The sequence below is a fragment of the Bombus flavifrons genome, chromosome 2 (assembly GCF_040668555.2).
Source record: "Bombus flavifrons isolate JBK064 chromosome 2, iyBomFlav1_principal, whole genome shotgun sequence".
Lineage (NCBI taxonomy): Eukaryota > Metazoa > Arthropoda > Insecta > Hymenoptera > Apidae > Bombus > Bombus flavifrons.
Genome location: NC_138443.1, coordinates 17,991,428 through 18,012,887, shown reverse-complemented (window position 1 = coordinate 18,012,887; position 21,460 = coordinate 17,991,428). Strand labels below are relative to the sequence as shown.

General features: G+C 40.1%; 1 long non-coding RNA gene across 1 annotated transcript; it reads right to left on the bottom strand.

Moving 5' to 3' along the window:
• Positions 1 to 1,427: 1,427 nt before the first annotated feature.
• Positions 1,428 to 5,485, bottom strand: LOC138187833 (uncharacterized). Its single transcript, XR_011175269.1, has 4 exons — positions 4,673 to 5,485; positions 2,733 to 2,978; positions 2,458 to 2,658; positions 1,428 to 2,338 (listed from the first exon to the last, which is right to left on the bottom strand). It is a non-coding gene; the product is annotated as an uncharacterized LOC138187833 (long non-coding RNA).
• Between the last annotated feature and the right edge of the window lie 15,975 nt (positions 5,486 to 21,460).

Genomic DNA, 21,460 nt, shown 5'->3' with positions numbered 1-21,460 from the left:
ATACGATCCGCCAAGGGCCCGTACTGTCATTCTCCTGGCACAGAAACGGCAGTACGGGCTCCCCGTTGGCTCTAATTTTGCCGTAGTTCCTATAATATTTCTTTTTTTACTAAAATTTAGGTTTGTTAGCGACAGAAAAATAAGATTAGGTCGGAAGTGACTCGAAAGAGCACGGTTATACAAAAAGCATGTTACAAATGAACGAAACGAAATTAATAATATGTATGAACTTATTGACACAGCTATTGCATAATGACGAAAACTAGAAGCGTAAATCTTTTTACGTCCAAAAACTGCTACACGTTAAACCGTTATAAAACATATACCTAAATTACATAGGAGTAACGGGCACCATTAAGTAGAAAGTAGAAGAATCAATCAAGAATATACAGAAATGCATTTTCGTACAATGTTCTTGTTATAAAAAATTCAAAATAGCAGCATTCAGTCCTGACAAATGTTCTTACGAAATTTTTATAAGAAATTTTAGAGTTAAGAAGTTTTAGAGTAAGACTAATGTAAACTAAATTGATCGAGCTTTCATCTATCGTCACGTTAAATTGTTCACAATAAGCAGCATTCTTGATTACAGACAGATCGTACTGGTTACTTTCACACGATCTGAGGAACTTGACTCGATGAATTGAAACAACAGCTTTGGACGCGGAAATGGGATTGACGCAGCTGTAACCGCGCTTCATTGAATTTGCTCGCGAACACGTTCATCCGCGAATCCGGCTTCGTCATCGGACTGTGCCGCCTTTTTTGGTAGCAGAGTGGATAAACCACATGCAACACGCGGTCACATCGATAATTTCGTGAGTCTAATAAACGTATTTAGAAGAAACAAGGTAGCATGTATGTAATTATTCCTTCAATGAAAAAGAATTCTTCGGAAGAATCTACGAACAAGCAATCTATATAAAATTCTATAGTATTGTTCATATTCATTACTTTCATTTTTATAGCTAATTCTGTTCATTGTTGTTAAATGCACGTATGTTAATTAGGAAAATGTTTCCTAATAAAAGAATGATAGAAAACAGTGTAATTTCCTCAATACGTTAAAATATATCTATTTCTAGAATCCATTCGGAATCCATATGGAAGGACAAGGATCGTTCACGAGAACAGTCTTCCTCGGTTCAAAGATCAAACGTATCCGACGATGCAAACGAATTTCACTCTAGGGAGACATTGTCTATGAAAGTATCGTGACAATCGATCGAACAGAGAACGTAGGCTGCTCAGTTCCAGCATTTTCGTTTCATTGCGTTAATCATGCGATGGCCAGCTTGGCGGCTGAGAATCAAAATTAAATTCTATTATATACGTCCAATATCTCAGCGCTCTTATTCATGGTTTCTCTTTTCTACTACACCAGGCAACACATATACATATATTAACGAAAGGAGAGCCTCCTTCCATTTCTCGAAAGGACCGGAAAATTAAATATGAGAGTGAATCCAAAAGATGAAAGCAATTAACGAAGGAAGGAAGAAAGGCAAATAATCATATAATGGAGATTGATATACCTGATCTATATGTATATGTAATAAAAATCGAGAAGCGTATACTTTAAATTACTTTAAATACTATTGTTACGTTCTGTGACCCCAGAATATATCCTCATCCAACCTTCGGTCAAGATGGTCAACAACTTTTTAAACATACTCGGATCCGCAGTAATCTATTGCCGTCCTCAGATATAGATTTTTACTTACGCTCCTTATTGCTCGTCACGGTAAAACACGGGATAAGTGTCCCGTCCCATCCTTATCCACCAGCTCTTTTCTCATCCAATTGGCAGCGATGACCTCTGTCCTCCCTTGCTTAACGAAGATTGCAATAAACAAATCCGCTTGTCTCGTGCTCCAGAGGCACAGCCATCAATAGCCTTTCTCCTCGTCATCATCGTCTCCGAACTTCACTTGTTAACAACTCTTCGGTCAAAACGCATTTTCCAGTTTTTAAAAGTTGTTGGAGGTAAAGAGAGTGCGCCGATTATCGTATCGAGACGAGAATTTAAGACTCTCGTTGACGCCTTATACCGCGAACGCGTCTTCTCGCGAACACGGCCGAACAACTATAGCTACATTATTTATCTTCATTTATATAAATTTTCTAATAGTTGCTCCATTTTCGCTTTTCAATCGAATCTCGAATAAGTTCTAGCTATTCTTCATCAGGGTACCGATTATCTTACATTGAGAAGGGATTTCTTGTTGCACGACATTTATGGAATCACGAACATCAGCCGTGTTCCTTTGTTTCAGTATCGTCATCTCGAAATCGTTTCGAGCGCGTACAAGAATATCGGACCACGCGTCACCTAGCTCTGCAGCGAAAACTAAAGTCCGTTCTTTGGCTATCTGCAATTCTATAGTTCCCGAACATGTTTTAACGCGTGCCTAGCTTCGACAATCGACATACCACGCAGTCTACGATCCCGTCTACGATCCCGTCTACGATCCCGTCACCGATTCGAAACTGTTTCGATTTGGCTGCCACTCCATTTACGTCCATCTTCGAAATCTCGTAGAAAGGTCCAACAGCTTCTCCCTTTTCTACGGAGACGCCATGGTTCTCGGATTTCTTCATTTTGCTTTAAAAATGGCCAACCTCGGGATTTTCCGGTTCCACATTATATCACGATCTCTGTGGACTACCATATTGCAGGCTATTGACAAGCGTTGCGTACATTTTCGTCACTGGTGGAGTTCGTTACTTACTGGTATGGTCGAGGACGTCCGTTCATCTTCGATATTTCCGCTCGAAGATACGAAGGAACCACTCGTCGTTTCACCGTCGCATCTTTCCAGGGGGTGTTTTTCTGACCATATTTCCTTTGAGAAGGGATCTGTTCCTATCCAGTCTTGTAATTGTCCTGTCGTCGTGTATCTCATCTGGTATTGATGTTTTGCTTTAGAGCGGTATCGGGGTCGAGCACTCCGGGTTGCAATTAACCTCTTGACGCACTGTAAATTTTACAACTTGTCAGGTAGGAATTTACGATTTCCAAAAAAAAAAACAGATGTGCTGTCCGTATCGTAACGGAAGACGACTCAAAATGCCGAACAACCGATTCATCTAATAAAGCGTCTTAGGCCCAATATTATACACATTATACACGGCCGACATACCAGCATCTACCAACAGCAAAATACTGACATTCGCGGACGACACGGCTGTACTAGTCAGGCACACTAATTCAAAAACAGCAGTCAAATTACTACAAGAACATATCACAAAAATAGTAAAGTGGCTGCAAGATAAACAAATAAAAGCAAACCCCGATAAATGCAACCATATTACATTCACACTGCGAAAACAGATACCACTAAACATCCTACTGAACGATACGCACATATCTCAAACAAGGCAAGTCAAATACCTAGGACTCCACTTAGAAACACAACTCACATGGAATAGCATACTAAATCAATAATAGACAAAATACAGACAACAAGGAGACAAATGCATTGGCTAACAAATCGAAAATCCAAGTTAAGCATAGAAAATAAATTAAGAATATACAAAACGATCATAAAACCAATCTGGACGTACGGAATACCACTATGGGGAACAGCAGCAATGAGCCATGTAACCAAAATAGAGACAATACAAGCTAAAATTCTTAGAACAATGGTAAACGCCCCATGGCACGTTAGAAACAAGGTCATACGGAAGGACCTGGGAATACCAACGGTCAAAGAGGAAATTAGTAGAAACGCAGAAAAATACAAAGAAAGAATAACTGAAAGAAGACTGAAAAGGAAACACCCAGCAGACCTCACAAAGGACTCAACCTAACAAACACGAAGATGGTATCCCGCTGGGGGTAGCCACTCACATGATAATCAAACAGTTAAAAAATTCTACACAAATGTCCAAATTGGACAAATTGTGAATGTGAAGAATTAAATAAAAAAAAAAACATTACTACAAGAGCACATAACAAAATGGGGGATAGCAGCAATGAGCCACATAAGTAAACTAGAGTCGTTACAATCGAAGATAATGAGAACAATAGTCAACGCCGCATGGTATGTCAGAAACGAGGATATACGCAAAGACTTAAAAATATCAACGGTCAAACAAGAAATCGGTAGGTACCGAGAAAAATTCAAGGGAAGAACGGCAACACATCCAAACCAGCTGGATGCTGAAGCGAGCAAAGCTTTCATAGAAAGAAGACTAAAAAGAAAACATCTTACTGACTTCACTAAAGAAATAAAATAATCAAACTCGAAGACGGTATCCCACTGGGAGTAGCCATTCACATGTTATTTAGCAATAAGTTAGAAAAAAAAATTTTTTTAAATTAAATTAAAGCAAATTAAAAAAAAAATCGAAAAAAATCCAACAAATTTTTGGTTATAACGACGGTGTCTTATAGACAAGAAGGACTCGTGCGAAGTACAACTGCCGTACATTTTTTCCTACTTTCTCGGATAGGAACAAAAAGAGATCCGTTTTCTTTTTCGACTACGATCGGGCTTGCAAAGTCAGACTAATACTAACTTCTTATTCCGTTCTGTGACTACCTTTTAATCCGATTATCAACTTCGACTTTATCTGATTTGGACACTTCTATTTTCACGTATTGATCTGCTCGCACTGATCGCTACCGGTGTCTATCAACGCGATCATACATTCTTAGAGGACTTACATTGTTAAATTGCGATGCGATGTGTCCGTACTCCTGGCATTTGAAACATCTGGCAACTTTGCTTTTCGTTGGGCAGTTCGCACTTAGGTGATTTTTGTTTCCGCGCAGGAAGCTCCGTCGCGTCTCGTCCTCTTGGATTTTTCTTCGACCAGCTTGCTTTTCGTATCAAACGTGTTGATTTATTTAATGACAAGATGAGCTAATACTTGCGATAGTCGGACATATTTAAAGATCTCTCTAAGTACAGAATACAGAGTTGCTATAATACGCCTGAATCGTCGCTCGCTCAATGACACTCGCTGTAAGGATACTAGATGATAATGATCGTCTTAGAGAGCATGTTCGTTTATTTATACTGGTCGGGAAAGTACGGGAAAGGTTGACTTCGACTTCGGTTAATGATTCCAGGTAGGGACGATATTGCTTTGTTCGCAGTTTATTTACTTTTAAATTTTGTACATAGTAACGGTGTCGATACTGCGAGGCAAAACAACATGAGTCACTCTCGATTCGAATCGTCCTAGGACTTATGTGCCGCTACATCACCTCCTTACCAGTGAAAACATATATTTTTTTGTATGTAGTTGGTTTACAAATTTCGTGGGTAATTCCCAAGTCCAACGAACAATAGCGCTTATCCGAAACCTGCCTGTAACGTATCAGGAAATAGGACTCTCCTGCCCGCACGCGTGACATATTTATTTTTTGTGTCTATCTGTCTATCGCTTTGCTCGATTTGATGTCTAAGCGGTATTATTATGTCGTGGTATTCGACACTTTGTTGTTCGATATTGTCATCTACAAGGAACAGGGGTTTTAGCCGGTCTATGGCTAAACTGTTACGTTTCTATTATTTATTGTTATGATGAAATTCTTTTCTCCGTGTTGTATCACCTTGTATGTCCTGTCGCAAGGTGTTTGTAGGGGACTGCGGACGACGTCGTTACGCAGCAATATATAGGGTGACGCTGCGAGTTCACGGAAAATGAACACGTTTGTCGAGTGATCGGTTGCGGCTTTATTTCTTCGATTCGCCCTTTTAGCCGATTCGCGCATTCGAAGGTCGCTTGCCGAACCGTCGGTACGAAAAATTCCCCTGGCAATCGTATTCCTGTTCCGTAGATCATTTCGGCAGCCGTTGCGTTCAGATCCTCCTTAATTGCTGTTCGAATTCCTAATAGTACGATCGGTAAGATTTCAACCCAGTTGCTCATATCGTGGCATTTGATTGCCGCTTTCAACTGTCGATGTAGGCGATCTACCATCCCGTTGGACGCGGGATGATAGGCCGTCGTGCGTAAATGTTCGATACCGAGCAACCGGTATAATTCCTTAACACGTTGACGCCGGCGTGGGCCATCAGCGGGTCACACGTGTCTGCCCCGCGGGGTAGCGCGACGAGTCACACATGTATTTCACAAAATAGGCAGTACAAAATAAGTTTATATTATTTTATCTCAACATTACAAGCAGACATACAATAGTAAAAACATAACGATACAATATTATAAACTCAACATAATTATTTCCCGTTTTCATACAATTTTTTAAAACATGTTAGACAGAGTGCCGTCTGGCCTTTACAACGATCACAATATGTTGTTACTTCTTTGGTTCTTTTCGCGGCATACTCTCACCTTTTATTCTAGAAATACTTTTAGAATATTGTTTACACCGCCGTCTCGTTTTGCTAGCAGACCCTTGGTACGACTGCAGAAAATGTGAACGTTTTTTGGGCAGTACTTCATTTTCACTTGGCATTTCTTCTACGTGGGGTTTCACTGTACTTAAAAGGTGATCAATAACTTCTTAGCGAAATTTTAAAATTTTGATACTTTTAGAACCCCATTTTCTATGTACATACCATACATTTACGTGGCAAGTCCCGCATATTAATTCTATTACAATTTTTTATACCATTTTACGGATCTGCGCAAACAATTATAATAGGATGACATCTGATCGGATAGATCAACCGCCTTTTTAGCATCATTATAAAAACAAACGGTGTCTGGCTTTAGTTTACTATTTTTCCCCTGAACAATGACACACCTGAGATTTTTTAAGTAGCTAGCATACATACTGGTATTTTGTCAGTCCATTTTAAAAGCTTAACGCAACTTCGATTTTGAAAACTCATAAAACCACCCCATTGCTGTTTCTGTCTTGCCCGCGGCGGTAAAAATTTTTTATTCATTTTTATAATGCCACAAATAAATGTTCGTTTTTATAGAAGTTCCTCGGCCAAAGGGACACTAGTATAAAAGCTATCGGTAAATAGTATGCGACCTTTACTTAACATTTATAGACATAGGCAAACTGATATTGCCAAACTACTGTATATCAGTGTATTAGTTGAAGTCCACGGAATTCATTAAACCCAACAGGAATCGTATAGCTTTAGTAATTTTGCTATAAATTCAGCTCAAAGTTAAAAAATTGCGGTCGCGTCGAACAGTCTAATGTGACCCACCGTTGGCCCACGACGCAGACCGTGCATTCGGGCGCCGCATCACAGACAAAACAATGAATATCGGCGCCGGCGTCAACGAGTTAAGTAATTGTTACTCGAATTGGCATCCTTGATCGGTTGTTATTTTGGATGGTACGCCGAAACGAGCTATCCATATTGAAAGGAGAGCTGAAACAACGGTTGATGCTTTCTTATCGGCTGTGGGTATCGCTTCGGACCAACGCGAGAAACGGTCGATACACGTTAGACAATATCGATAGCCTTGCGAATACTGCATCACGATAATGTCTACGTGTGTGTTCGAATCTATCTGCCGACGCTTCTGTCACGTAAACTTGAGACTTTGATTATAAAAGAAAAGGAGGTTGAGCCGTAACTCAACTATCAACTTTCTTTTATAGAACTTTATTATATATACAATTATTACAATGATTTCACAGAGGTAGAACGACACTGAATCAGAGAAAGGCTGAACAAGAAATGCCCGAGCTGGCTGAAGTCTCGGCTTATATAAGTTTTGGTTTGGGGATGATGTGCAAAAGAGTCCGACGGCCGGGGGTCGATGTCTTATCTCTGGTGTAGATTAAGAGATAGTTGATGTCAAACGTTCCGACTTGCGATGCTACTTGCCTGGTGACTTTACATTGCTGATACGGAATACACTGTCGTGCCCAATTTCTGCAGTCTTTGATAACTGACAACCAGACGAAACGCGTCGTCACCAGGTTTTGTGTAGCGCGTATCCCGGGATGAGAAAGTCCGTGGAGCGAAATGAACACGAAACACCGCAGAGCTTTCGGTACATACGGTCGTACTGCGTCGACCGATACGTCGCAATATATGTCTACGTTATGGTAGGGAAAACGTATTCTTTTCAGACACACATTATTCGAATGCCTATTCTCCTAAAGGCCCAGGAGCATGTTGCTGGCCCACCTATCTCAATGGAATGTCCCACGCTTCCCGGCCCATTAGGGGCTTTTCATTTTTTCACTACCTGCAGTTCACGGGTATATTCTGAACGGTTTTTTCAGAATACTACGACATATAAAAAACTGCAGCATACAATGACGCTGCGCTCATTGTTGAAGTAAACCTCACTTCTAGGAAAACTCTAAATTAGCACTATTGTCTACTTTTCCTGGCCTTCGAAGCCATTAAGTATTATCTAGTACTAAATCAATAAGTAGAGTTTTTCAATCTTATAGCCTTTTTAGGGAAATGCCTTGCACAGAATGTGGTCAGGTTAGTGCAGCGAGGTATAGTCAGGCCAGTTTTCGTAATTACATAAATACCTATAGGCCCATGGCTTCTTAGTTGTTTTGTAACGTAACGCTGCCAGAGTGCGCTGGAATAGCATACACTGTACTTACATATATTATTCCTACATTCATACTCAGATATATTTCTATTCCACATTCACCCACGTGTTCCTTTACCAGATAATCACAACACTTTTAAATATCTCTGATAACTTGCCTACCTGCATGTCCGGAACAACTGAGTTTCGCTTGAATTCGCGATGCCGCGTTATAGTTTTTCCAACAACCGCACTAACATCGATGCGACGAAAACTCGGGAAACAGCAAGTTCGAGTTACTGTAGGTACATACCTCAGAGGAGAGAATATTAAAGAAGACTGATGATAACGAACGGAACTGAACGGAACTCGGGCTCACGATGGCCTACTTGTCACGTCGATGACACTGATGACACCGAAACCGGGTTAACGCGTACGTGCTGGAACATTGCACTTTGCTCTAACAGACTCACGGTGTACAACGAACAAACTGAAAAGCGAAGTGCAATTCATTCCAAACGTACATCGTGCATGATGTTGATGAGAATTACAATGTGATGTATATTGCTATATTAAGACTGAACTAGGTTGCGGAAGAATATGAGAAAAATGTAGAAATCAATTCAGTACACACGTACAAATTATTTTATTCGAAAAATCTGTGTCGGATAAAAAGACCTCGTTTCCTTGATATTAAATCCAGGCAGAAATAAGCGTATCAATGTTCAGAGATCGTCTTTTATTTCACTTTGCTTGCTTCAGATGCTATTACAAATAAACAGCTTAATGACACATATTGGCAGGAAGATTCGAATTGTATGTATGGTATTACCTACGCTTAATCGATAAACGTCATGTCCCTAAGCTCATGATCTATTTTCTCAAAATATGTTTGTAATATTTACGTTTTTAAGCTGTAATTGTAAAATATGTGTCCATGTAAAAATACAGATGAAAAAGTTATTCCGTATATAACTGCATAGTTACTTGGAATATTGTAGCATCCTGGAAAGATTGTCTAAATATGTCCCGACGAAATATATACAGTGTTACTAGAAAGCGTAAGTGCCGACAGGCTGAAAGGGGCCAGAAACATCCATGGGCCATGGGGTCCATCAATATGCCTCGAATCATTCAGTCAAATAGTTACTCGAAAGAAGGCGTACGTGACCATGTTCACGGACAGTTACGGAACACGTGCGTGGTGGGCGTATGAATTAATGACGAAGGGATGCTTGTGTGAGAAAGTCCGTTAATCGTCAGTTGTTAATCGAGAGTCTAGTTGTCTGGAGTTTATTAGTTGCGAGTCGTAGTTGACGGGCAGTTGCTAGCGAGTTTGTTAATTGATAGCTGGCGAGTTGCTATGACTCGTTAATTGATAGTTGTAAGTTGTGAATTATCAATTTAGTTGTGTTAATTACATCACATTACTGCATTAAAATCAAATTAAATAGCCATCGTTTCCTGCTTAACCACTGTAAATAAATCCATCTATCAAGAAATTTATAATACAAACTACAGATAACTACTAATCCTGATTTCCTAAATTCTGATTTCTATTATTCCGATTTCTATAATTCCGATTTTTATAATCCTGATAATTCTATCATATTGATAATAAATATATATTTAACTTATTTCTAGTAGTTCAAGTGTCATATCATACACTAAGATTTTTTAGGAAACGACACATTGCGTTGTTTTGATTTCCATCCTCTCCGAACACAGTTAGCTAATTTCGTGTGTCTAAAATTTTCACACACCAATTCAGAAAACGCGGATCACAACGTCAGAGGTTAACAACTTACCGTTATATTCCATGCAAGAACAGACAATCAGACTAAAAATTACTCCGTTGACATGAACACATATCAGCAAACAACTATTACATAATGGTTCAAGAAGAAAGATAAAGAAAAGAAAAAACTTACTATGGTATGGTAGGACGATATCCTATTACGATTTAGTTTTTTTCCCCGCTCCGAAATCCGGCGTGTATTTTAGCAGAGGAACAGGCCACTGTTACCACGGTAACAATTATTCGTAATGCGCGCAACGAGACTCGGGTCAGAAGGAATCTTTAAAATTATGCAAGTTAGGAGCAAAGCTGCGACAACGAGAAAGAAAAGGAGGAAACCAAAGCGTTTTCACGCTCGTTCGCAGGAGGCTCCGTACATGTAACTGCCTCTATACGCGACTGCTTCGACATGAAACTCGAATACCTTCTAAATATTCAGAAGACGCCGCTTCTGGAATGTTGCTCTCGTTATCAGTGAAAGTAGCACGTAATTAATGAGTATGTATGCGAACGGTGTACGGGTATAACGCGTCGGCAATGGCGCATGAATAATATCAGGTGATATAGCTGCTTTTGTAAACAGAACATCGTTTTTAGAGGAAGCAAACGATTTTGAATCGAAGCATAATTGAACAGAATTTTATTTATTAAAATGTACATTGTCACATCTCGTGGTCCGCGTGAGCCGTAACGCGAGCTGTGAAAGAAATGCGGCGTGACTGGCGAATTGCGCGAGTCACAACTGTCGGGGAAGGGAATTAAAAACACAAAATTTAAAGGAAATAAGAAATATAACACAGTTTCTTCAATATTGCAATAAATTTACAAACTAATACACAACATTATTATCGAACAAAATTAAAATCTAACTAAGAATATCGAAATCATAACATCATGTTGCTACATAATGATCAGTGATTGAAGTTTTTTTAATTCGATGATAATTTCACTTTTAAACGCAGCCTGTGGGAACACTTGATGTTTACATATGTTTCAAAATTTTCGTCATAGAAAATTACATGAAAAACAGTGAAAACAAAGATCAGCAAATCTATTGAAACTAAGAAAATATGAACTTAGTTGATAATGCTATAAATACTATAAACATTCCTACAAAGTTAATTATAATTAGACTGTTTCTTTAATAAATGCATTACGCCTGACATATCATTTCTATGAAACAATACGGTATCTCGCAAACAAGTAACGAGTATTTTACTAAGTTCGATAATTATAAACTCATGTTATAATGGACGAAGTCTTAACAACTAGGAAGCTTGTCACGTATTTCAGTAAAATTAAGTTTGAAGGAGCAATACTATATTGAAACATATAATATAAAGATATTTATATACATAATGCTTAAAATATTTATTTATATTGAATAAGATCTATATGTATGGAACAATTGATAATTTTTTTTTATTTCTCCATGTTCAACTGTATTGCGACGCCATTACTCAGCCGATTCCATATTTCGGTTAAGATAACAGGAGTACTTTGAATAATCGTAACACTGAATTAATAGTTTAAATATATCCTTTGTTTCCAACAACTTTTGAGACTTGAGTGTCTGCGTGTAGTTCTGCGAGAAATGTAGAAGTGTTTGGAGCGAATAGTTACACGCAAGTTCAGGTTTCGTCGATTCCATGAGTTAGTAGCAACTTAAGGTGTCTTCTGACCGAGATGTTCGGCGACAGTGAGGCCTATAAGAAAAACCAGTGATGGATGCTGTCCGCCCACCACCAACGGTCACTCGTGGATGGAAATCATCTTCGAACATCCCACATGAGAAAACTCGCTTTTCCCATGAATTGCAGCAATGAACAATAACCCCAAGGAGCGTCTCGACTTTAACGATGCATTGTATAAAGTAAGGGCCTCGAAAGTAAGCAAAAATCTAAATATGATGACGGCAATTAACGGTATCTTAAGATTATCACGGGTCCGTACAAGTATGTTTGAACAGCTGTTGACCATCTTGATCGCAGAATGGATTATAGTATTGTTATACAAGTTCCAAATAGTAAAATATCACACACACGGTGGCACATATCACCAGAGGTTCGTTTAGGAGTTTGTTTCAAAATCATCCACATTCTAGCAGCGTTGTATGGCGCAGCGATTTATTAATCGTAAACTATCCCATGGCTGGCTGAACCGAAATTAACGAATTCGTACACGATATCGCTAGTAAGGCGCATCTCACGAGTCGCTTTCCGCTTTTACATGGGCAATTTTATAGCCAACGGCATCATCGCGATTCAGAAATAGAGGAAACCGAACGCATAAGATGACCCAACATCATGGTTGTGATAAACGGATTTAAGTGGAATACTATTAATTATTAACTATCCAATCGAAGATAAGTTTAATTACAAAGGAACACTGATGTAGGTACATCGCGTGGGCGTGTTACGCCGACATGATCAAGCGCAGGATTCATGGAGCGCTGCCGAAAATCGCGACGGGCTACCGAATTAAGGAACTCTTCAAACCGCCTGTAACCGCACGGCGAACTATCACGCAATCTGGGAAACGTGTTGTTTCATACGGTTACAAAACTAGTTTTAATTCACTTACATCATCGAATTTTAGATCTAAATCTCGCTTTCAACGGACAACAAGAGTTTTAATGTTTCAACGAAATTCCTAGCAATGCATGACTGGGACTTGTAACCTTAAGTATGAGTTCTAAAATATAAATATCATATGACTACGGTGGCGATGTGGATATAGTATACGGCTGCAAATCCAAAGAGTACCCATGTTCAAATCTTAGTTTACACGATTCCAGTCCCGAGTTACGACGCGATCCACTGAGATTGCTCGCGCCAGTGATAGTTCGATCCTAGATGCTCCTTCAACGAGTTTGAGTATTAAGGATTCATTGGGATGAGTCCCTTCCAGCAGACTTACAGAATAATATAAGATTCCCGCGTAAGACCGTCATCGATCCGCAACAGAGATTGAGCTGCACGGCTTCTGTGACGCCAGCGAGAAGGCATATCGGGCCTGCGTCTACCTCCGAACCACTATTCCTGGCAACCATTCCTGGACGCGACACCTCACTACGCGATGAAACGTAGGGCCGCTCAAATCTCTGACATTCCACGGTTCGAGCTAAGCGGAACACTTCTTCTCACATCCTTATTCTCTATTATACAGAAGGCCCTACCGATAAAGGTCTCTCGAATCGTATATTGGACTGATTCCACCATCGTCCTCCAGTGGATCAAGTCCTCGCCTCAAACGTTAAACACCTTTGTTGCTAACCGCGTGGCCGAAATACAATCGGAGACCGACATCGCCGATTGGCGTCATGTACCTACCACCGATAACTTCGCGGAACTTATCTCCCGAGGCCAGACTCTCAATGACTTCCTGCGCCCATCCATTTGGAAAAACGCGTTCAGAGTGGCTACAACAAAACGAAGAACATTGGCCGACCTGGAGCCCAACAACTTTGGTCCAAGTTCCTGAACGGAAAAGGTCGACCTGTCTGTCCCCGAACCCCATCGACTTTAGTCTACTTCAAAGGTATTGGTCCAAGCTAATGAGAATCGCCGCTCTTTATCTTCGGTGGAGACACAAACAAATTCGAGCGGCGTATCTAATCGTAGACGACTTAACCTCGGCTCACAATCAACTAGTACGACTACTACAGACCATTCATTCTGAAATACAGATACAATGGCGCTTTAATCTTCCTCATTCACCACACTTTGGCGGCTTAGGAAGCCGCGGTAAAGTCATTTAAACGCCATCTCACACGCGCCGTCGGCAAGGAGCTATTAACTTTCGAACACCTCAACACCCTTATCATTGAGATGGGAGCCATTTTGAAGTCCTGCCCACTGACTCCAATATCCTCTGATCCAAATGATCTCCCTGTCCTCACTCCCGGCCAGTTTCTAATTAGCGACACACTAACGAGTTTACGGGGGCGAGATTTCAGAAGGCGACTCCACCAAGCCGGTTATTCCGCTGGTAGAGCATCAATCAACTCAAACAACATTTGTGGAGCCATTGGTACCGCGAACACCTAACCGAGTTGAACAACCGTATCAAATGGAGCAGGAGCAGTCATGGCATCTCTCAAGGACGGAATACTAGGACCAATATGATACCCGCTCAAGAACAGGAAGTACACTGTATGTGTCAACAGAGAAGATTAGGAGATTGGACCAACGGATGGAGGAAAGATGGTGGGATGAATGGCTCTGTTACAGAGAGAATAACTGGACCAGGAGACTGATTGACGGCTCCTGCATTTTTAAGAATAATGAAAGGGACGTCGATTATTATACGATGCAGATCTTGAGTGGTATATTGGTAATGGCATATTCAATGAATATCGTATTAGGAAAGAGACACACTCAAGATGCTGGAATTGTAATGCGGAAGGTGACGATGTAGAGCATGTCTTGTTCAATTGTCACAGGTAAATTAACGAAAGAACTCTACTAGAAAACTACGTAGGCAAAATACTGATAACCTGCAATAGTATAGAAGTGGTTGTTATTAAAGAAGAATATTGGTTGAAATTCCAAGGCCTATGTCAGAGAATTACGATAACTATACAGCTCAGGAGGAGAACATCGAAAGACATGGAAGGTCACGAATAGGAAGATGAAAAGATGAGACGTACAGCTGAAGAGAAGACCAACGCTGAAGTAGTGCGTTGAGGTGGTTCCATTGTTTGTTCTTGTATCGACAGAGAATAGAGACAGAGGAAGGGTGTTTGGTGGGTAGAGATGCCATCATCTTGCCGAGCCTCGCATTGTCCAGTAGCGCATAAAAAAGGCGGAAATCGCGGCGGGATAGCGAATTAAGGAACTCTTTCAAACCGTCCGCAACCGCGCGGCAAACTATCACGCACTTTGGGAAACGTGTTGTTTCATACTGTTACCATCGTTCCGAGATGCGGATAACTGTACGAGATAGAAAACATCATCTGAATCATCATTGCGAATGCGTGCACGATATCGTGCTGGTAACCAGCAACAAAATTCAGAACGGGAACGGTTTCTACAATCACGTGTTTCAATTCTTGGAAATTGTGCGTCTTACTCCAGTTTTCATGTGTTTTTTTAGATATTTTGATATCAAGTAAAATCAAATTTTGATCTTATTGGTGACATTATTAACAAGCAGAAATATTAAAAAGTGCAGGCTCTACGACCGCGTTTTAATCCTTGAATATCGTACGACATGCTTTTTGCTTTATTTTATAATAAAAAAAATAAAATTGGGTAATAAAGGGATGTTGCGATACAAAACAAGTTTTAATTCAGTTACATCATCGAATTTTAGGTCTAAATCTCGCTTTCAACCGACAACGAGAGTTTTAATGTTTCCGCGAAATTCCAAGCAATGTAGGGCCGACACTTGTAACCTTATGTATGAGTTCTAGAATAGAAATATCATATGACTACGGTGGCGACGTTGATATTGTATACAGCTACAAATCCAAAGGACCCGTGTTCAAATCCTAGTCGTAATTTTCCTAGTTTACACGATAATTACAGATGGGCCTCGCCCGGGGCTGGAGGGGAAGAGCACCAACACCGACCAAAATAAAGGAAGCCGTCAGCGGTCAAAGTCGGGCAAGAGATGTCCCGTCAATAAGATCGTCAAATTACAACCTGTGATAGTTAATACTTAAGGAGCACACTGTAAATAGTTCACAATAGTTTATAAGATAGAATTAATAGAGTGAACTAACATCCAACTAACTTCCAACTAACACTACCTTAAGCCTTAACTAACAGATACTAACCCCTATCCGAACCCCGGACAGGAGCACTAACACCTGAAAAGCGGAACATCGATGTCCGCAAAATAAAGCTGACGTGGGATCGGGAACCCCTCCAGGAAGTCCTGAAGAAGGACGTGGAAATAAAGGATCATTGCGACTAGGGTGTGAGCACAGCCTTCTGGGTGGAATAGCTGTATACGATCCGCCAAGGGCCCGTACTATCATTCTAGCGACACAGAAGCGGGAGTACGGGCTCCCCGTAGGCTCTAATTTTGCCGTAGTTCCTATAATATTTCTTTTTTTACTAAAATTAAAGTTTGTTAACGAAAGAAAAATAAGATTAGGTCGGAAGTGGCTCGACAGAGCACGGTTAAACAAAAAGCATGGTACAAAGGAAAGAAACGAAATTAATAATATGTATGCACTTATTGATAAAGCTCTTGCATAATGACGAAAACTAGAAGGGAAATCTTTTGACGTCCAAAAACAGCTACACGTTAAACCGTTATAAAACATATATCGAATTTACATAGGAGTAATGGGCACCAAGAAAGTAGAAGAATCAATCAAGAATATACAGAAATGCATTTTCGTACAATGTTCTTGTTATAAAAATTTCATAATAGCAGCATTCAGTTCTGACAAATGTTCTTACCCAATTTTTGTAAGAAATATTAGAGTTAAGAAATTTTAGAGTAAAACTAATGTAAACTAAATTGATCGAGCTTTCATCTCTCGTCACGTTAAATTGTTCACAATAAGCAGCATTGTTGATCACAGACATATCGCACTGGTTACTTTCACACGATCTGAGAAACTAGACTCGATGAATCGAAGCAACAGCTTTGGACGCGAAAAAGCGATTGACGCAGCTGTAACCGCGCTTCATTCAATTTGCTCGCGAACACGTTCATCCGCGAATCCAGCTTCGTCACCGGACTGTGCCAGCTTTCTTAGTAGGAGAGTAGATAAACCACAATGCAGCACGCGGTAGCAGCGATATTTCACGCCGATAATTTCGTGAGTCTAATAAACGTATTAAGAAGGAACTAGGTAGCATGTATGTAATTATTCCTTCCATGAAAAAGAATTCTTCGGTAGAAACTACGAACAAGTAATCTATATAAAATTCTATAGTATTATTCATATTCATTACTTTCAATTGTGTTGCTATTTCTGTTCATTGTTGTTAAATGCACGTATGTTAATTAGGAAAATGTTTCCTAATAAAAGAATGATAGAAAACAGTGTAATTTCTTCAATACGTTAAAATATATCTATTTCTAGAATCCATTCGGAATCCATATAGAAGGACAAGGATCGTTCACGAGAACAGACTTCCTCGGTTCAAAGATCAAACGTATCCGACGATGCAAACGAATTTCACTCCTGGGAAACATTGTCTTTGAAAGTAGACAGTCGATCGAACACGGAACGTAGGCAGCTCCGTTCCATCATTTTCGTTTCATTGCGTTAATCATGCGATGGCCAGCTGGGCGGCCGAGAATCAAAATTGGGAATGAGATCGGAACGAACTGTCACTTTAAATGCTGAACAGCTACGAAATAACGCGATCCTCCACAAATAGTAATCGTATTTATTATAATGGTATACACATATGTATGTATTTTGTATATCGCTATAACTGTGTGTATTCTGGAGGATATTTTACTTTTAAATTTCTCATAAATCTGTAAACATTCACAGTCTAACAACTATCAAATGAAGGAGAAAACAAATTCACTTAAACATATGATGGGAAGTTGTTTTTTGCATCCAGACAAAGAAATTAATAACTATATGCTTCATATCTTCACGAAAGTAAATATTATTATACGCGTCAAATATCTAAGCTCTCTTATTCATGGTTTCTCTTTTGTATTACAACAGACAATATTTATACGTATGTTAGCGAAGGGAAATACTCCTTCTGTTTCTCCAAAGAACCGGAAAATTAAATTGGAGAATGAACTCAAAAGATGAAAACAATTAACGAAGGAAGGAAGAAAGGAACAGAATCATATAATGGAAACTGATATACCTGACCTATAAGTATATGTAATAAAAATCAAGAAGTATATACGTAAAATTTCGTATAAATACTATTGCTACGTCGTATGACCCCAACATATATCAACATATATCATCAGTTCAAACATACTTGCTCGGACCCGCAATAATCCGAAGGAACCGTTAATTACCGTGCCGAAACTCCTGTTTACCGCGACCAAGTCTATTGCCACTCAACATTTAGATTTTTACTTACTGTCGAAGCCCTTAATTTATACAACGCATCCTTAACGTCGGGACGCTCCTTATTGCTCGTCACGGTAAAAAATGGGAAATGTGTCCGTCCCATTCTTATCCATCAGTTTTCCAATTAGCAACAATGACCGTTGTCCTCACTTCCTCAACGAAAATTGCAATAAACGAATCTGCATGTCTCGTGTTCCAGGCACACCCATCAGTAGCTTTGCTCCTCGACCTCACGATCTCTGAACTTTACTTGTTAACAACTCTTCGGTCTAATCGCACTTTCCTGTTTTTAAAAGTTGTCGGAAACAAAGAGTTGTATTTAAATTCTTAAATCAGTGTTAATATCATTCGAATCACCCATATTATCTTAACCGAAATAGGTTAGGTATTATCTTAACCGTTTCGAGTGCGTACAAGAATATCGCTCGACGTGTCACCTAGCTCATCACCGAAAGCTAAAGTCGGATCTTTAGGTATTTGTAATTCTATGGTTTTCAACGACAATCAACATACCATGCAGTCCACATCCACGAGCCTCAACGATCTCGTCACCCACTCGAAACTGCTTCGATTTGGCTTCCACTACATTTACGTCCATCTTCGAAAACGCGTAGAAAGGTCCAAAAACTTCTTTTTTTCTAAGGTTCTCGGATTTTTTCATTTTGCTTCAACAATGGACAACCTCGGGATTTTCCGGTTCCACATTCGACCACGATCTCTGTGGATTAGAATATTGTAGGCTGTTGACAAACGTGACGTAGATTTTCGTGACTGGTGAACTTCGTTGCTTACGGGTATTATTAAGGAACCTTTCGACGGTTTACAGTCGCATTTTTCCGACATGCACATGCTGTATTTTGTTTCTTCGATTGTACATTTCACAGGATACTCCGCGAATTCTACGAAATCCACTTCGCAACCGTCCGTGTTGTCTCCATCAGAAGCTACCGCGGTTATGTCCGTTGTAACTGATGTTGCGATTACCAACTATATCTTGCGATGTGGCGATCAGCCAGGTTGCAACTGGTCGGCGGATATCGCAAACCTTGAAGGCCATTAACGCTGGCGGAAGGTTATAGATGTAAAGTAATGTTGTGTCCACTTGGTTTATTTACACTGCTTAGTACAAACGCAGCAGTGCGTAAGGAGTTTCTACTAAGGCTGGTGCATGATGAGTTTCTCTTGCCGAGTGTGTGATTAAGACTGAATACTCGTCTCTTGAAGCGCCTGGTCCTTATATTCTAGCTTTCCGTCCAGGGGGTGTTTTACTGGTCATATTTCCTCTGAGGAGGGAATCTGTTACTATCCAGTCTTGTAACTCTCCTACCGTCGTGAGTATATCTCATCTGGTGTTTATGTTTAACTTTAGAGCGGACCCGTCGAGCACTCCGGGTGGCAGTCACCCTCTTGACGCACTGTATGTTTTATAACCAGGGAGGTAGGAATTTCCACTTTCCCAAAAAAGACTGATGTGCAATCTGTGTCGTAGCGAAGCCCACTCAAATTCCAGAACAACTGATCCATCTAATTAATTTTTGTTTATGACTACGGTATCCCCGTGACAAGAAAGACTCGTGGGAACTACAACTGTCGTACATACCTTCCTACTTTCCGCAATAGAAACATGAAGAGATCCGCTTCCTCTTTCGACCACGATCGAGCTTGCAAAGTCAGACTGAGACTGACGTATTGATCCGCTCGCACTGATCGCTACCGGTGTTTATTAACGCGGTCAAATTGCAATCTCCGATCTTAATGTTAGTACAACGCTGTGTCTGGATCGACTGCGACACACAACACGTATCGTTAGGGGACATACTCACATTATTACATAACGATGAGATGTGTCCGTACTCCTGGCATTTGAAAAACCTGGCAACTTTGCTTTTCCTTAGGCAGCTCGCACTTACTTAGGTGATTTTTGCTTCCGCACAGAAAACTCCATCGTGCCCCATCCTCTTGGATTTTTCTTCGACTCGCTTGCTTTTCATCCTCGCGTATTTCTTCATGGCCTCTTACAAGGCGTCCTTGAATGTTAAAGACGTGTGCGCTCCTGCTGTCGATTCGAACGCGCGTTTCGAACACGTCGCGCTATTCGACATCTTCTTTCTCTTCTTCGTACTCACCGTGTCCAATCGCCAAGACGATGAAAGCTCTTGGACGCTCTTGCAGCTCTTCCTTCTTATTAATTCTTTTTAATCTTCGTTTCTTGAGCTCAACTTTCAACTCGAAAACTTTCATTGTTTCGATTCGCCACATCAATGATGGTATTATCCGCGTTTGATCTATCGCTTATCGTGAATAAAGATTTAACTCGACTTCAACTCATTTTCACAATTACTACACGAATAACTCTGTTAACCATTTTGCTTTTCTTTTTGTTCCATCTCCACTCGAGCTCCCGCAATTATAGTGATCTCTATTTATTTGATATATTTATAATGATTGAAACGATGATTATTTAACTAGAGTTATTTCTTGATATTGTAATACAATAGTAATGTAATAGTAATGCAATACAACTAAAACAACTAAATTTGTACACCTAGTCAACTTCTGAGTAACAACTCAACACTAACAAATATTTCACGACTAATGTGTAAAGACTAACTCTGGACTGCAACTAGTCGCAACTTACTCGTAACTGACTATTCCCTCCTCCAAAACGTTCTTTTATACCGCGGTTTTCGGTTCCCCTACCATGCACGTATATCTTGCAGCTGTTGGTGACCCAAGACGGTTGGGGGCACCTTTTTCGGTTGTCTATTCTCCTAAAGGAATACGGGCATATTGTTGGCCCACTTAGCCCATTGGAATGTCCCAGCCTACCAGGCCCGTTAGGAGCCTTTCATTTCTTCACGTTCTGTAGTTCATCCGAATTTTTTCAACGGTTTTTTCAGGATACTACATTACATAAAAGTCTACAGCATACAGGGATGCTTTACGTTCTGTTGATGTAAGCCTTGCTTCTAGGAAAACTCTACATCTGCACTATAACTCAGTTCTCCTGGCCTTTGTAGCCATTAGAAATTATCTAGCACTAAATCAATAAGAAGGGTCTTTCAGCCTCATAGCCTTTTTAGGAACATGCCTTGCACAGCATGTGGTCGGGTTTGTGTTGGTTCGGAGTTGTGTTGTAACGTAACGCTGCCTGAGTGCGCTGGAATAGCATACACTGTACTTACATATATTATTCCTAC